We start from the raw sequence: 15,470 nt of genomic DNA, 5'->3' as shown, positions 1-15,470 counted from the left end.
TATATAGGTTGGTTTAATTTAGTAGTTTTTATAATCAAATATCTCTCAGCAGCTATTGTGTGCTCATCAGCAATCAAAAGAATTTAAAGACAATATTGTGAACTTTAATTTTTTAAAGCTTTCTCAGGCTTTATGTGGATACATATGGCCAGACGTGGGTTCCATTTTTAGGTGGATTTTTCTGTCTCTCTTGCCAGCTCCCAAATCACAACATGAAGACATTATTAATTATTAAAGCTCAGCTGATAGCTTAAGTTTGTTTCTAACTATTTTTTATATCTTAAATTAACCCATTTTTTTTTATTAATCTACATTCTAACATGTGGCTTTTACCTCTACCACATTTTGTATGTCCAACTCATTCTGAGTCTGGCTGGCCTCTCTGCCCTTCTTTCCAGCATTTTCTCTGACCCTAACAGGTTTGTTTCTAACTATCTCTTATATCTTAAATTGACCAATATTTTTATCAATCTATGTCCTACCATGTGACTTTTATCTCTATCCTCTTTTGTATGCCTAACTTGTTCTGAGTCTGACTGGCTTCTCTGCCCTTCTTCCCAGTATTTTCACTGCCTCCAAAATCCTTCCCAGCTATTGGTCATTTACCTTTTTATCACACCAGTCACAGTGACATTTCTTCACCCAGTGGAATGGAATATTCCACAACAGCTAAGTCTTTATAAGCTGCACTTCTGAAAGGACTTACAGAGGTTGCACATTGAATGTTTGCTGTAGTTGGAGCTAAGAGCCTAACAAGAGGCCCCCTGATCCAAACTTTTTAATATATTAGGATACTAACTGATTGTTACATATCAAGCCTAGCTCTTCCAGGACCTTCCCCTTATACTTCTTTATTTTATAACTTCATCAGCCACCCCAGTCCCTCCAGCCTTGCTCTTTAAACTTGAAATAATTGTCACCTGTCCAACCAAGTTTGCTGTTTCTCCCCAGGCAGTCAAACTGTAAGCTACAAAGTAGCCTTCCATTGCCTCAAATATGCCTGTGCTAAACTGAGCTACCTCTCCATTCTTTTAGAAACTGTCTGCCCATTTTCCTTTTGTGAAACACCATTTCTTTTTTTTCTTTTCTTTTCTTCTGCCCTTGGAACTTTTAGCAGAATGTCCTATGTCAGTCTGTATCCAGCTTGCCAAGTTCTTTCTCTATCAGATGTCCACCTCTATAGAAGGGGATACAGGCAGTTCTACATCTAGACATATTCATCACCCATAGATTTAGCTAACTATGGATCAAAAATATTCAGAAGCAAAAAAAAAAAACTCCTCAGAGCTCCAAAACACAAAGCTGGAATTTGCTACATGCCGGTCACTCTTCTAGATGTGCAGAAATGAAGGATAGGTACCATTCTGAGCCCTCACCACACACAGGATTTTAATCCCTCTATAGAACTTGGTATTTGCTCAGTGTTTCTTTTGTGTCTTATTCATGTGCTAAGTAGTTAGACCTATTATCCTTGTGTCTGTATAGATTTTTATGTTATTTTTCTTTCATTCTTTGGCAAATCAACCCAGTACAACACATACCTAGTATCAATGCTGTATTAGGTACTAGAAGTAATCCATAGATGCTTTAAAAAATGCAGGAAGATGTATAGTGTTGCTTTATAGAAAGGGCTTGAACAACTTGTGAATTTTCCTTTTTTGAGGCTTCATTGCTTTATAAAATACACATAGTGTTTTTGTCTCTATGTAAATCTGTGCACCTTGTTTTTACAGTGCCCACAGAGGACCAAAGAAGGTATCATAGCCCCTTGAAACTGGAGCTGCAGATGGTTCGTAGCCATCATGCTAGTGCTGAGAATTATACCTCGGTCTCCTGGAAGAACAGCCAGTGATCTTAATCTCTGAGCCATTTCTCCATTCCCTGTCCTATGGATTTAGGTATCTTCAGAGAAGGTTCTAGAACCATTCCCTTGCAGATCCTGAAGGATAACTACACTTAGTTTATCTCTGCTTGTAAACGGACCAGGGGTGCCTTCCTCACCATTTGGATTTTCTTCATCATCTGGGACACACATGTAGCTCTTTAGTACATGTCTATACCCTGTGGCCTGCATGATGATGTTGCCCATCTTTGACTCTGTATTTCTGATGCCACTATTCACTCCATCTCCAGTATGGTACACAACAGCATTTCATTCTGAAACACAAGAGATGTTTGGTGAGGTGACTTTGTAAAATGGGTACCCTGTAGGGTAGTGTTCATTTATGGGTAAGCATACCCAAATGCTCTGAACTTGTTATCTACTAGGGGAAACAGAATTACCAGGCTGGCAAAGACCAAGGGGTGCATGGAAAGAAAGCAAGTCTGCCTGTGGCAGTGCTGGGAAGACTGAGTTGTGACCATGAAGCACCTCTGTTGTCTTCCTCATTTAGCCATATCTATTTCCTCTGCCATTTGCTCACGGAGACCCTAGGTTTTCCTCCCCGCTCCATCACCAGATCTGCCAGACTCTGGAGATGGAGCTGGTTTCTGTTTGCTAGCGAGTCTTCCCAGACAGCTGTTCTGTTTATAAGGCTCTCTGCATTCCATTTGGCATTACTAATGGCTGGAACTAATTTTAAGCTACTGTTTGGAGATAGCTATGAGTAAATGATTCTATTGGGGAAACTCTGGGTTTATTATCACTGGAAACAATAAATATTCTTTAGATTGATTTTTCTTCTTTCCCCCTTTTCTTGATGTAGTAATAAAAACAAGTAAGTCAACCTTGGATTGTTCATTAGGGTGCTTTTTACATAACTACTGAGAGCTCCACGAAGTTGTAAAATAAATTTCAAAAAGGAATACAAAGACCCCGGAGGAATTATACAAAATAGTTGGTTTTTGTCATCAGGACACCAAATCCAGATATTAGGTAGTCACAGGAGCATGATAAAGTATATACAACATTAAGGCTGCCAGTGGGGAAGCATTTGGCCATTCATTCTTATCTAATATGTATTGGTATGCAAAAGCTTCATTCTATACACCATGGTAGGATCAACAATTTAAGTAAAGAGCTGTCTTCATAGAATAGATAAATTACTAAAAAATAAAAGACCACTGCTATAAAAGAAACAAACTAGAAACTCATAGGAAGTCTAGTGAGAATTCATGGTACTCATGCAGGTACAGTAGTCAAGTTATTTGAGAGGAATTATATCTAAGACAGAAATGAGAAAAGCGAGTCCATGAGAGTTCAAGTGTACTTCGAGGTGGAAGCAGCTACAGGCACAGCAGGACAGGGACCTCTCTGGTCAAAGCAAACAAGCAGTGCAAAGCAGGATGAGATTAAAAATGTCTCCATGGCTATATTCCATCAAAGACACAAGAAGGAATCTGTTCAACGTTCCCAAAAGATTCTTCTAATGCAAGGTACCAATCCCACTTGATGCCACCTGTAGAGAAGGTTGGGAGGTCAATTGGAAGGATTTGCAATGCCTTTAAAATTGGTGAGTGACATAGAAAGGAACTTGAGAGAGCAATTTGTGTGTTGTTCCAGGTTACTAATTTGAGCATCTGAGTAGGAGGTGGTTCCATTTTTGCTGAAATGGGTCAGATTGGAGAGATCGTTAGTGGAGGGAAACTTCAAGAGTTCAGTTTCAGACATATTAAGCCTAACAAATCATGTATCTAATTAAAAATGTCAAATGTACAGATAAACACACATGATTAAATCACCAAGGTATGTCTTTCCTTGGAGATAAAAATGTGGAAGTTACCAGTTGCAGAGGGCATTTAATATGAGAAGAGAGGAGGAGATCATGGAGAAAGAGAGATGGTGGCCATAGAAGTTCTTTCCTTGGCACCTACAGTCAGAACATATGCAATCATAGCAGCTAAGGAGGCTGGGATAAAGCAGTCGATAGTGAAAAGAAAGTCTAGGAGACTGTGGTATCTCCAAAGAAATCAAGGGAAGAATACTGTGTGGAGGATCTGGATTGAAGGAAATCAGGTGAGAATGATGGCATAAAATGAACCAGGATGTGCTGACGTATGGATGGAAAACAGAAGTCAGAGGCAATATGTGAATCTACAAAGCAGTCGGGCATTGGTGTAGAGAGAAAGAATGAAGCATTGACTTCATGATAAAGGCAGAACCAACCAAATTATCTACCATGCACCAGTCACACATCTCAGTTATAAAGAGTTCATTGAGATGGGTCAAGGTCAAAGTCAGAAAAGGTCATATCACATTGTCTGGTGACTTGGTACGTGTTGTACAGGAATGAGAGCTGAGCAAGTGTCAAAGCTGAGAAGTCAGAGCAGGAACTTTTTAGGAGACTAAGTCTGAGGCCAAATTAGACTCCCAGAGCTGGAGCTTTAGTAGCCCTGAATATTGTAGTAAGGCATATAACATAGTGGAGATTCAGATTCAAAGTGAAAAAGCAGTATCAGAAAGTCTAGGGAATCTAGAGCTGCAGAGGTAGCTCAACAATTCAGTGTGTTTGCTACTCCTCCCAAGGACTGGCATTTGGTTCTCAACACCCGTGTCAAGTGGTTCACGGCTAAGTGTAACTCTGGCTAGAAGAAACCTGATGCTCCCTTCTCAGTCCTGCTGGCATCTGCATGCATGTACACATAGATATATAAATACACACACAACACACGTTATTAAAAAGAGAGACATGTAAGATAGACATGAATGAGGTCAAATGTGCTGATATCAAAAGCTTTTTGCTCAAGCAGTGGCTAGCCATATAAGAAAATCTCTGATGGCTTGGTCCTAAGGCAGAAATTCAATTGGAAAAATAGATGATTATTAACCTTTGGTCAGAAAATCCCAGATAGGCATATCCCAAATATAACCTGGAACCTTTTGATTAAACTTAACTGAGACAGAACACAAGCTCACATTGTCACTCTGTTTGCTGACTTCCTTCTTTACATAGCCCATGAAAAAACAGCGCCCAATTCTCATGGCCAAGCATCTGCAATCTGGTCTTCATCTTTCTCAGCACTGAGGATCCCTAGTATGGCTCTGAATACATATAATCCTTTTTATGTCACTTATTACATACTAAAAAGAAAGCTGGGGTTGGTCTACAAAGTGAGGTTGAGAGAGGAAAGTAAGGAAAGAAACATGAAAAGAGAGAGAAGGGAAGAGGTGAACAGAATGTTTAGAATGCTTACTTAGAATGATAGCCTGCCTTTTCATGACCCCCTACACAGTGCCCTTTCAGGCTGCTCTTGCTACCCACCATTGCCGACCCACCAGGTATCTTCATGACCTTGTAATTATTTAGGTTGTTTAAAGTCAACCTGTTTAAGAATAAATTTAGATGCAGTAAAAGTTTTGTTTCCGTGAGTTTGGACATATGGCACAGTCAAGTTCTAGAACATTTCTCCCTTCTTATTTGTTATTCTCTCCCTTTTTAGCTCCTGCTATCCATAAAGCACACATCTGGTTTCTATACCTCTATTTTTTTCTTTTCCAGAAAGTTCTCTGAGCAAACACTCACAGTAATTCTTTAAACTAGCAAACACACTTGTGTCTCCCCTATGTCTATCCACGTGACAATAACTGGTTCATTTTCACTGCTGACTCCCGCTCAGCTATGTGGCTGCATCACAGATTTTCCTTCACTGGCTGATGGATTTGGAGTGCCTCTAGTTTTAGGCATTTATGAATGGAACCACTGTAACTGTAATACATAAACCTTTATGTAAACATGGCTTCTCATTTCTCTCATGTAACTAGCTAGGGTCTTTCCTGGATCATATGCAATTTGTTTCACTGTAAAGACCCTACCAAGCTACTTTCCACAGTGACTGTATCATTTTCTAATCCATCCAACATCTGAGAGCTTCTGTTTGCCTCATGGTTAACTGCACTTGGTGTTGACTCCTTGTTTCTTTTCAGGGTTAGCCTTTCTGACATGTATGTAGCTGTATCTAACAGGGTTTAATTTCCGTTCTCTAATGATCTGTGACTTCAAACACCTGACAAACATCTTTATTATCTGTATATATCATTGTGTGAACTGTCTATTTGAATCATTTTCTTGTTTTGTGTGTTTATATGTTTGTATGTATGCACCTCTGTGTACGGCAGGTGTGTGTGCCCATATGTGTGCAGGAAGAGGCAGGTCAGAGGTCAATGTTGGATGTCTTCTAGCACACTCCAAACTTTGAGACAGATTTTCATTTAACTTGGAACTTACTGACTTGGGAAGACTAAGTGGCCAGTAAGCCCTGGGGATTGTCCTGTTTTGATCTAACCCATTCTGTGATTAGAGAAACTTACTGCAGTACAAGTGCCTCTATGAGTATGTCAAAGTGAGAGAACAGCTTCCAGCAGACAGTTCTCTCCTACTACGGGGCATTCTGGGGCTAAAACTCAGGTCATCAGGCTTGGCAGCAAGTGTCTTCACCTGTCAGTGGTTCTCAACTTTCCTATGTTGTGACCCTTTAATATATTTCCTCACATTGTGATGGCCTCTTAAACAAAAATTTATTTTTTGGTATTTCATAACTGTAGTTTTGCTACTTTTATGAATTATAATGTAAATATCTGATATGAAGGATATCCAATATACAACCCCCATGAAAGGTTCATTCTACCCCACAAAGAGATCATGACCCACAGGTTGAGAACTGCTGAAAGCGTCTCATTTGGGCCAATATTAAACTGGGTCCTGGGGATCTAAACTCAAGTCTTGTGGTCTCTCATTAAGAACTTTACTGATAGAGCCATCTCTCCAGCCCACCTTTGCTCACTTTTAAGTTCTCATTATTGAGTGTTAAAAGCCTGGGATAAAACCGGACTTGCTGAACATAGCGCACAATGAGGACTACTGAGAACTCAAGAACAATGGCAATGGGTTTCTGATCCTACTGCACGTACTGGCTTTGTAGGAGCCTAGGCAGTTTGGATGCTCATCTTACTAGAACTGGATGGAGGTGGGAGTTCCTTGGACTTCCCACAGGGCAGGGAACCCTGATTGCTCTTCGGGCTGAGGAGGGAGGGGGACTTGATTGGGGGAGGGGGAGGGAAATGGGAGGCAGTGGCGGGGAAGAGACAGAAATCTTTAATAAATAAATAAATAAATAAAAACAAAAAAAAGAAAAAAATATACAAGTCAGTAAAAAAAATTCTTGATATATTGAGAGGCAAACCTCTGATCAGATATACACTTGTAAATACTTCCTCAACAACATTTAATTAATTAATTTATTTAGTATTAAATTTAATATTATATGTGTGTGGATGTATGCCTTAGTTCACCCTGTGCACCACACGCACACAGGTGTGCATGGGCCAGAAGAGGGCGTCAGACCCCCGGAAACTGGAGCCACAGGTGGCTGTGAGCTGTCCATTTTGAGTTCTAGGGGCCAGACCTGAAGACACGAACCTTCAGCAGGAGCAGCAAGTGCTCTTACTTGCGGAACTATCTCTCCGGCATCCCCTCCCCTAGCAAATGTCATTCCTGATTCTCATCATCAAGCCTGGACGGATTATGGAATGCACTGAGAGCACATTCATTTCTACTTTTCTAGAAACCAGAGACAGAGGTGCAGCTCCTTCTGCACACCTGCTGTTTCTAATGTCATGGACGTTAGAGCACACAGCGTCTGGGGCTCGCCTGAGAAGGATGGCGCAGAGTGCTGATGGGGCTTGTTCCACTGAGAAGTTAAGTTCGGTTAAGTGGCACCAGATTGCTTCAGAAACGAAACAGGTCTTTGCCAAACATGTGTGCCACAGGTCATGTGGCATGCCAGGAGCTGGTTTGGGTCAGCAAACCACAAACTGATTGATAAACAAATCTGACCTTGATTTAATTCTCTGCAGCTTGTGCAGTAAGGGGACATTTAAAGGTGTGCATTTGCAGTTGATGGGATGACAGAGAAATAAACTGTGAACCCTGTCTGGGGACATTTAATCTTTACTTCAAAATAATTTCACTCTCTCTCTTTAGATGTTCACTTAAGAAAATTACACTCAAAGATCATTATTGTTCTAATCTTATGTTGTATTATCATTTTCTTTGGATTTTGTCAACAATGCATTCGTTTTCTCTCATGTTCCACGAAGACCTCCACAGTACCCTCTAACAAACATCTTGATCTACAGAATCCAGAGATCTTGCTATCAAACCCTCTAAAGGAATCATTGTCCATTGCTGATTTATGTAGTTACGAGTTAGAATTTGAAACAGCCTATTTTGCAGAAGAGAGAAATTGGTCTCTTTGCAAAAGATAAATAAGTTATAAATAAGGATTTGGGGGTAGGTGCTGCACTCCAATGATGCCCATACTAGGAACAGGACAAATAGGATTTGCTGGACTATAAATTAACAACAACAACATAGAGGAAGCAAAGTTGGAGGGACAGTTGGGGGCTAGGGAAGAAATCTTAAAAGGTACAGGGAAGTGTGCCAAGTGAATATTACCCAAATTCCTTAATAAATATAAGAAAATTTCAAAAAATAATAAAATGTTATATTTTAAAGCAAATTTATAGCTGCAACTTAGGAGAAAATGAAAATGAACAAAATCAGTTTCTGGGAGTGGAATGTGCTCTAGCTTCGCATCCATAATTCTCCAGAATGTTTTATTGGGCAACACATGGGCTGTGCATTGAGACTAGAGGGTCGTCAGAATAATGACAGAATTCTTGGGGACTCTCAAACAACCCCAGGGAAATTCTATTCTCTTCACTCCACTTCACTAGCTGAAGTAGATATAAATTTTTTTAAAGCTTTTCAATAATGAGGTTTATACAAAAGTATCTTAAGTAACACCCAGCGAAGCTGTTAAGTACATGAGGCATAGGACTGGAATATCTATTTCAACATCTTCTAAGCTTTATGACCTTGGGACGGTGAAGTAAGCAGAAGTACCTCAATTTACTGTTTTTGAAACAGGACCTATGCGTAGGTATTCTAGAGAGTCCAGTGCACCAGTACCGGCAGAGTCCTTGATGTGGCTCAAATACTTTATCATTATCTATTAAACAACTAAAATAAATGCTTGGTTAAACAGAAAATTTAATCTCCAGAAATTATGTCTCTGGATGTCTGGTTGATTAAGAATTTTTCTGCATTAAACAGGTCCAAAGGAGCCAAAGGGGGAGGAACTTAAAAGAGACAGAATTGCCTCAATTTCCCCATCGTAATCAGAGATTGTTGATGGGGGTGTTTGCTGCCACCTGTAGCCTAGCTACACACTCCCCAACCACAAGCTCCTGTTAGATACTTTTTTACCTCTGTGGCAAAATATCTGAGTAGAAGAAATTTGATGGAGGAAGGATTTGGTTTAGCAGATCTTTCAAGAGTGTAGTCAGCCCATCACAGCAGGGAAGGCATGATGGTGGAAGTGGAAGGCTGCTTGCTCATATCTACATAGACTAGGAGACAGAGAAGGGGGAATGTTACTCTGGTTATCTTTTTGTTTTTTTTTTAGCCAGTTCCAATCCCCAACCTATGGGATGGTTCTGCCCATGTTCAGGATTGGTCTTCCTCATTCTCCTTGTGCTTTCCCAAAAGGCCCCCGGAGTCATACCCAAAGATATATCTCACTTACCCTAGGTAAATTCCATCAAATACACTTGATAATAAAGATCAGTCATTATACTGGGTCTGGCAAAAATTAGAATTATTTATAATTACATCAGTCTACTGAAATAGTCCCTGTAGCTGACCCTCTGGCTTACACGGTCAGAAAAATGTCTAGCTTCTTTCTATGTCTCCCTTCTCCAGCTGCAGAAACCCACGCCCATTTGTGTTCTCTGCTAATATTATAACCCAAATTCTCCATCTTAAATGCTCCTCTACCCATGTGGCTTCCAGCATTGATGGAGTTGAGACAGATACACAAACAGACCCTCTCATATATTATTGAATAGGAAATTCAATTAATAGAATTTTCTCAGGAACCTTAATGATATTCTTAACCAGTAAGTTTACTTCCAAGAAGCAAACTCAAAGGCACAGACACAAGGAGGGTGTTCCTAGCAGGGTGCAGATCTTGTGAACCACGAAGAAAATAAGTATGCTACTTGCTGGGAATATTCTGGGGAACACAAATGTATTGGAAACAAGAGACAGTAAGTGGGTGATTCGTGTCTGAAGTTCTGTTTGCGGATAAATCTGCCAGCATGGTGTCTGCTCAAGCTCAGAAGGAGGCAGGGTCGGAGTACCACATCTTATACAGCACCCAGGCTGCCCAGTACAGCTACAGCGGCTTGGGAGAGTCTAACGCAGCCAAAGTCACTGAATGACCCTCACCATGGGATGGAGTCTGGGAACTTATAGGACCCAGTGGGATGCAGTCGGCCCTGAAGTTTTCATTCTGGCCTTTCCCTCTTACCATGAGTCTTGAGGACTCAATACGTGAGAAATTGTCCTAAAAATAAAAATTTCTATATAAACATTAGGGATTATTATCTATATCCACAGGATTCCTGAGTTCTTTAATCTTCTTAGGTTAGATTCTCAGACACCCCGGGGTTTCCTTAAATTTCTTGTCATAATTCAAGATAACCAAGCTTTCATCACTTTAATTTAAACAAATGAGTGATTTGGCAGTCACATTTTTTAAAGGGAGAGCAGTTCAAATCAAGCAGGGAACCCCCAAATCAAAAATAGTAGCATTCAGCAGTGCTGAGAGTTGGGGTGTGTTTTTTGTTTGCTTGTTAACATACAAAGGAGACCCATACTGAACCCATGTAGAGTCCAGAGAGGCAAGCTCTCCTTACTGTATCCTCTCTGAGGGGCATAGTCTGAGCCTCTTACCACAGATTAGATTCTGCTTTTATGGAAGAACAAAGATTTAAACCCACATCATTCAACCAAATGCCACTGTGTTTTCTCAAAACTGTCATTGTCAGATTCTGGACCGTTGATGCAGGTATGTTTTTAGTAATATAAATAATTTATTCATTCTGTCGATCATAGTACAGCACGGTTGCCTGGTGGTTATTTCCTCAACTGTATTTGCTTGTTTCCATCAAAAGGTATGTTTATATGTTGGTCTCACTCTCTTGCATCAGTGCTCTGAGCTCTAACATTAAAGGTAGATTGTTTAGATTTGAAGGCATCATAGAAGAGCATGTAAGAGGTATTAGCTCCCAATCTGTTGCTATGATAAAATATCCAAACAAAAAGCAAATTATTTTGCTTACAGTTTAAGACCAGTCCAACATAAAGCATGGCAGTAAGAGAGGAGACTGGCCTTCTAGACAAGGAGTAGAGTGACCACATCTTCCCTGCACACAGAAAACAGAGAGGGGGGAGGAAGAGGGAGATGGAAAGAAAGGAAAGGGGAGGGAGGGCAGGCTATAGACCTTTGAAGCTGGTCCCCACTGACCTTCTTCCTTCAGCAAGGCTCTTCCTCCTAAACATTCCCTTATCACCCCAAACAGTAGCACTAGCTAGAAACCCAGTGTTCAAATACAGACTATCTATGGGGATCATTTCTCAAACCACTACAGTCATGGAGTGTGATGTTGAGACTCTGTCTACTGAAATGATGATTCTACCGCACCTGGAACTTTAGACTTCCTTTTGTTACCCTAAGAAACATGAACAATGGCTCAGAACTCTCATATTCCATTTGTCACAGGAGCCTATTTTGATATTCTCTCTTAGTGGATCATAGTCTGTTCTTGGCTCAGGATCTCCCTGACACCTACTCATCCTGCCCACAAAATCTCTTTCTATGTCTTTTCTGAAGACTTAGGAGGGTGTTAAGCTTTGGTGAAACTCAAATGTATACCTCAGGAAATTATTCCAAGGAGTGTATCATGTCTGCTGAGAGAAGATCTTCAAGGTTTTTCAATCCACACTGCTCAAATCTCTTCAATATGATGCAGTCTTAACTTTGAAAAACTATAAACTTGGGACGGGGGGTATGGCTCAGTGGTAGAGTAGCTCTAGCACACCCAAGAGTCTGATTTTGATCCCCAAACTGTAAACATTTAATCTTAACCTTCATTTAGGTAAGAGAATATAGTCATTTTCCACTTTAGTTGACTTATGTTCCTCTGACCTCCTGCTTCTATGGGAAAGATATCATTTCTGGGTCGATCTGATTGCAGTGGTCACACCAACAAGAGGGTCTTCTCAGGGGAATATTGTGATAGCGTGTTAACATTTAACTTGGAAGGGGCCAGAATCACCAAGGAGGCAAGCCTCCAGACACACAGTAATGTGACATTATTAAGCCTTGGAGCATGCTGGTGGGGGGTTATTAATTAGTTGGGTTAGAGTGGGAAGACAAATCCTAAAAGTGGGCAGCACCATGTCCTAGACTGGGATCCTGTATTGCTTAAGGAGAAGTTAAGTGAGCTGAGCACAGGCTCTGTTGTTCTCGTCTTGTCTGTGAATGGTCTTCCTCAAGCCCCTACTGCCTTCATGTCCTCATAATGATGGACTGTGTCCCAGAACTGTGAGCTGAAATGAACCCTTCCTTAATTTCTTTCTGTCAGGATATCTATCACAGCAACAGAAAAACAGTGGAAATAACTGTAAATCATATTCCATAGGGACACCTTCTTCAGAATCTCTTTCTCCTTAGTGTCTTTGAGCTGGATTGAGTAGAAGAGAGTTTGCCAACTTTTAGTAAAGGCATCTGTATATCTAAAGCTTAAGGTTGAAAGAGGACCAAGAAGATAAATAAGGTCCCTGACTTATAGCATCAAAGTCTAGGAAGGGAACAACGAGAAACCCAATGACAACTTAAGGTAGTGAGTTGTAAGATTGTTCTATGCTAGACTTAACATCCTCCAGATCATATAGGCCTACCAAGATCAATATCTTTTTTTGCCTGTGCTGAATTACTAGCTACTGCGATGCCTGGAATATAGTAGACACTAAACACATGTTTATTTAAGGAAAGAATGAATGAGCCTAAAAACCTGCACCTTAGACATAGTGATCCCATTACAATTCCGCTAACATATGTTAACACAAGTTATATGTTATATACTATATTTTGGCACTCTCATGAATATTTATCCTCCTAACAACAATTCTAAGCAAGTATTTTATAGAGGAAGAAATTAAAACGCAGGGCTAGGAATGTAGCTTAGTATTAAAGTACCCATTTTTCATGTGAGGCACTAGCGTCCATCAATCCCCAGTACAACAACAACAACAACAAATCTCAGTGATTTGCCAAAGACACACTAGGATGCCTGAAGTGGAGGGGAATTTTGAACTCAGGTCTGTAGTTCAATGTTCCTTTCAATATAACTATTTTTTTCCTTCCATTTCACAATGATTATTGCCCTTGTCTCCGTTGTACTGTGTTCTCTCTTTCCTTCTCCTCATAAGTACAGTTCTCTCTTGGGCTTGTGAGTTTCACTCTTGTAGTTCTGGACCATCAAGAAAGTTCATTGACATTTGGCCCCAGAAATTCTAAACAGACTTCCAAGGCCAACACTGCTAGGTAGTAAGGGCCAAACAAATAGCTCTATTGCTCTCTTATAATAAATGTGTGTTAATAAATTTAATTAGCATTGACCTGAGAAAAGTCTCAACAATGACCTATGGGTATTAGGATCAAATGTAATGAAGCATAAGCAAGAAATTAATAATAATAATAATAAAGCCTTCACTACTGCTTTCTTTGGAGAGGTTTCACTGGTCTCTGGGATGGAGAGGATGAGGGTGTTTACATCTCCCAGGATTCTCCATGCCTTCTTTAAACCAGACTAAGGGATCCTGAGTCTCACCTGGTGTGTCAACTTGTAGGTAAATGTGTAGATGCATTTGACTCCAGTTAGAATTAGACAGTGGGATATGTGGTCAAGGATGGCATAGGGTAGATGTGGGCTCTAGTGGGTATCTGTAAAGATGAAACCAAAAACTAGAGGAGGCAACAAGCCCTCAGAAATGGCAGCTATTGCTTTTCTAGGTGAAGTTGTGTGTTTCTGGAATGATGGTAGACAGAGTCTACTCTAGTTGTTTAGAAAAAAAATCTTGTTTCAGTTCGTCAGCTGATTTAGAGTAAGGTGTCTGATCCACTGGGAACCTGAATAACCAGGCAGAAGATGAAAGAGGGAAGAGGAACCAAGTCATGGGATTGTATAAGCCTAGAAAGGAAAGGTATAAATTCAGGAAGTCCAACATGTACCCAAAGAAAACTCTGTGGCAATAAGAATCTTCTAGGCCTAGTCCCAGCAGTGGTGGTGCATGCTTATAATCCCAGCACTCAGGAGGCAGAGGCAGGTGGATCTCTGTAAGTTAAAGGCCAGCCTGGTCTATAGAGCAAGTTACAGGACAGCCAAGACTTACACAGAGAAACCCTGTCCTGAAAAACAAAAACAAAAACAAAAACAAAAAACCCAAAATGAAACAAAACAAAAAGAATATTCTAGATTCTATCCTCTAGTAGTCATGGTAACTGATTTCTCACTTCCTTTGACCAGAACTTACTAAGATATCAGGCAAGAGTGTGAAACTCATTACTGATTCTTCTGTAGATCACTGTGGGGGTGGAAGTCACCAACATTATCCAATGAAATCCTTTTCCCCAAAGACCATATTTTACTTCTGAATTCTTGATTTGTGTCAGACTTTGATGGGTTAAGAGGAGGGCACATAAATGAGTAAGCCTCTAAACAGTGGGACTACACAACTTTCTTAAATCTCCCTTTGTGCCCACTTCCATGACAACATGGTGGGCTATTTGAGAGGTATGTAGATGTCTTGTGTCATCCTCAATGTGCTTCAACCAACTTCCAGCTCAGCACCAGAGGACAGGACTGATCCAAACCCCTTAGGTTCCCCCTCTGTTGTAAATACTCTACGGCTTCCCCTATGTATATCTGACATCAGAGGCTTGGATTCTCAGGAACCCAAAAGAGTATGACAGGGCAGAAGATTTTTTTTTTCTGGAAAAAAATTGGTGACAGATACTTTCAGATTTTGCCTCCAACTGTGCAGTGATGTATTAGGTTTTAGTATAAAGTGCTCCTCCAAGCTCATGTGTTAATCCTGGGCCTTGGGCTGGCAGTACTGTTTTGAGAAGTTGTTGAAGCTTTAAGAAATTAGGACACTGGACGTAGTTCTTTAGGGACATTGCATCCCTGCCAGATTTCCTTCCTGTCGCAATAGTTTCCAGAGTCCTGGCTGCCCACCTTGTAATCTGTTCTGCTCCACCACAATGTCCTTGCCATAATGGGTTGAATCCTCTGAAATCATAAACACAAATATAAATATTCCCTCCTCCTTAAAGTGGTCTGTTAAACATTTTGTCCCAGACACGAGAAAATGTCCAGTGTGGAAGATTTTTGGGATGGAAGGGGACACTAAGAATGAAAAAGTGACACTCTCGTGGGAAGTGTGTCTTTCATGTGGCACTTAGAAAATGCATACTTTGTTCACAAAATCAAAGAGAAAGTCAGAAATCTTCAGGTAAGACAGTGAGAGAAAAACCTAATGGTGCATGAAAGGGGGGATGGGGACTGACAGAGAGCACAACTACACCCCTAAAATATTGTAAATTCCTAACAACCTGTTATC

Source organism: Microtus oregoni, unplaced genomic scaffold (genome assembly GCF_018167655.1).
Source record: "Microtus oregoni isolate MIOR12 unplaced genomic scaffold, Mior012 000001F_ref0000356, whole genome shotgun sequence".
NCBI lineage: Eukaryota > Metazoa > Chordata > Mammalia > Rodentia > Cricetidae > Microtus > Microtus oregoni.
This window is presented reverse-complemented; position numbering follows the sequence as displayed.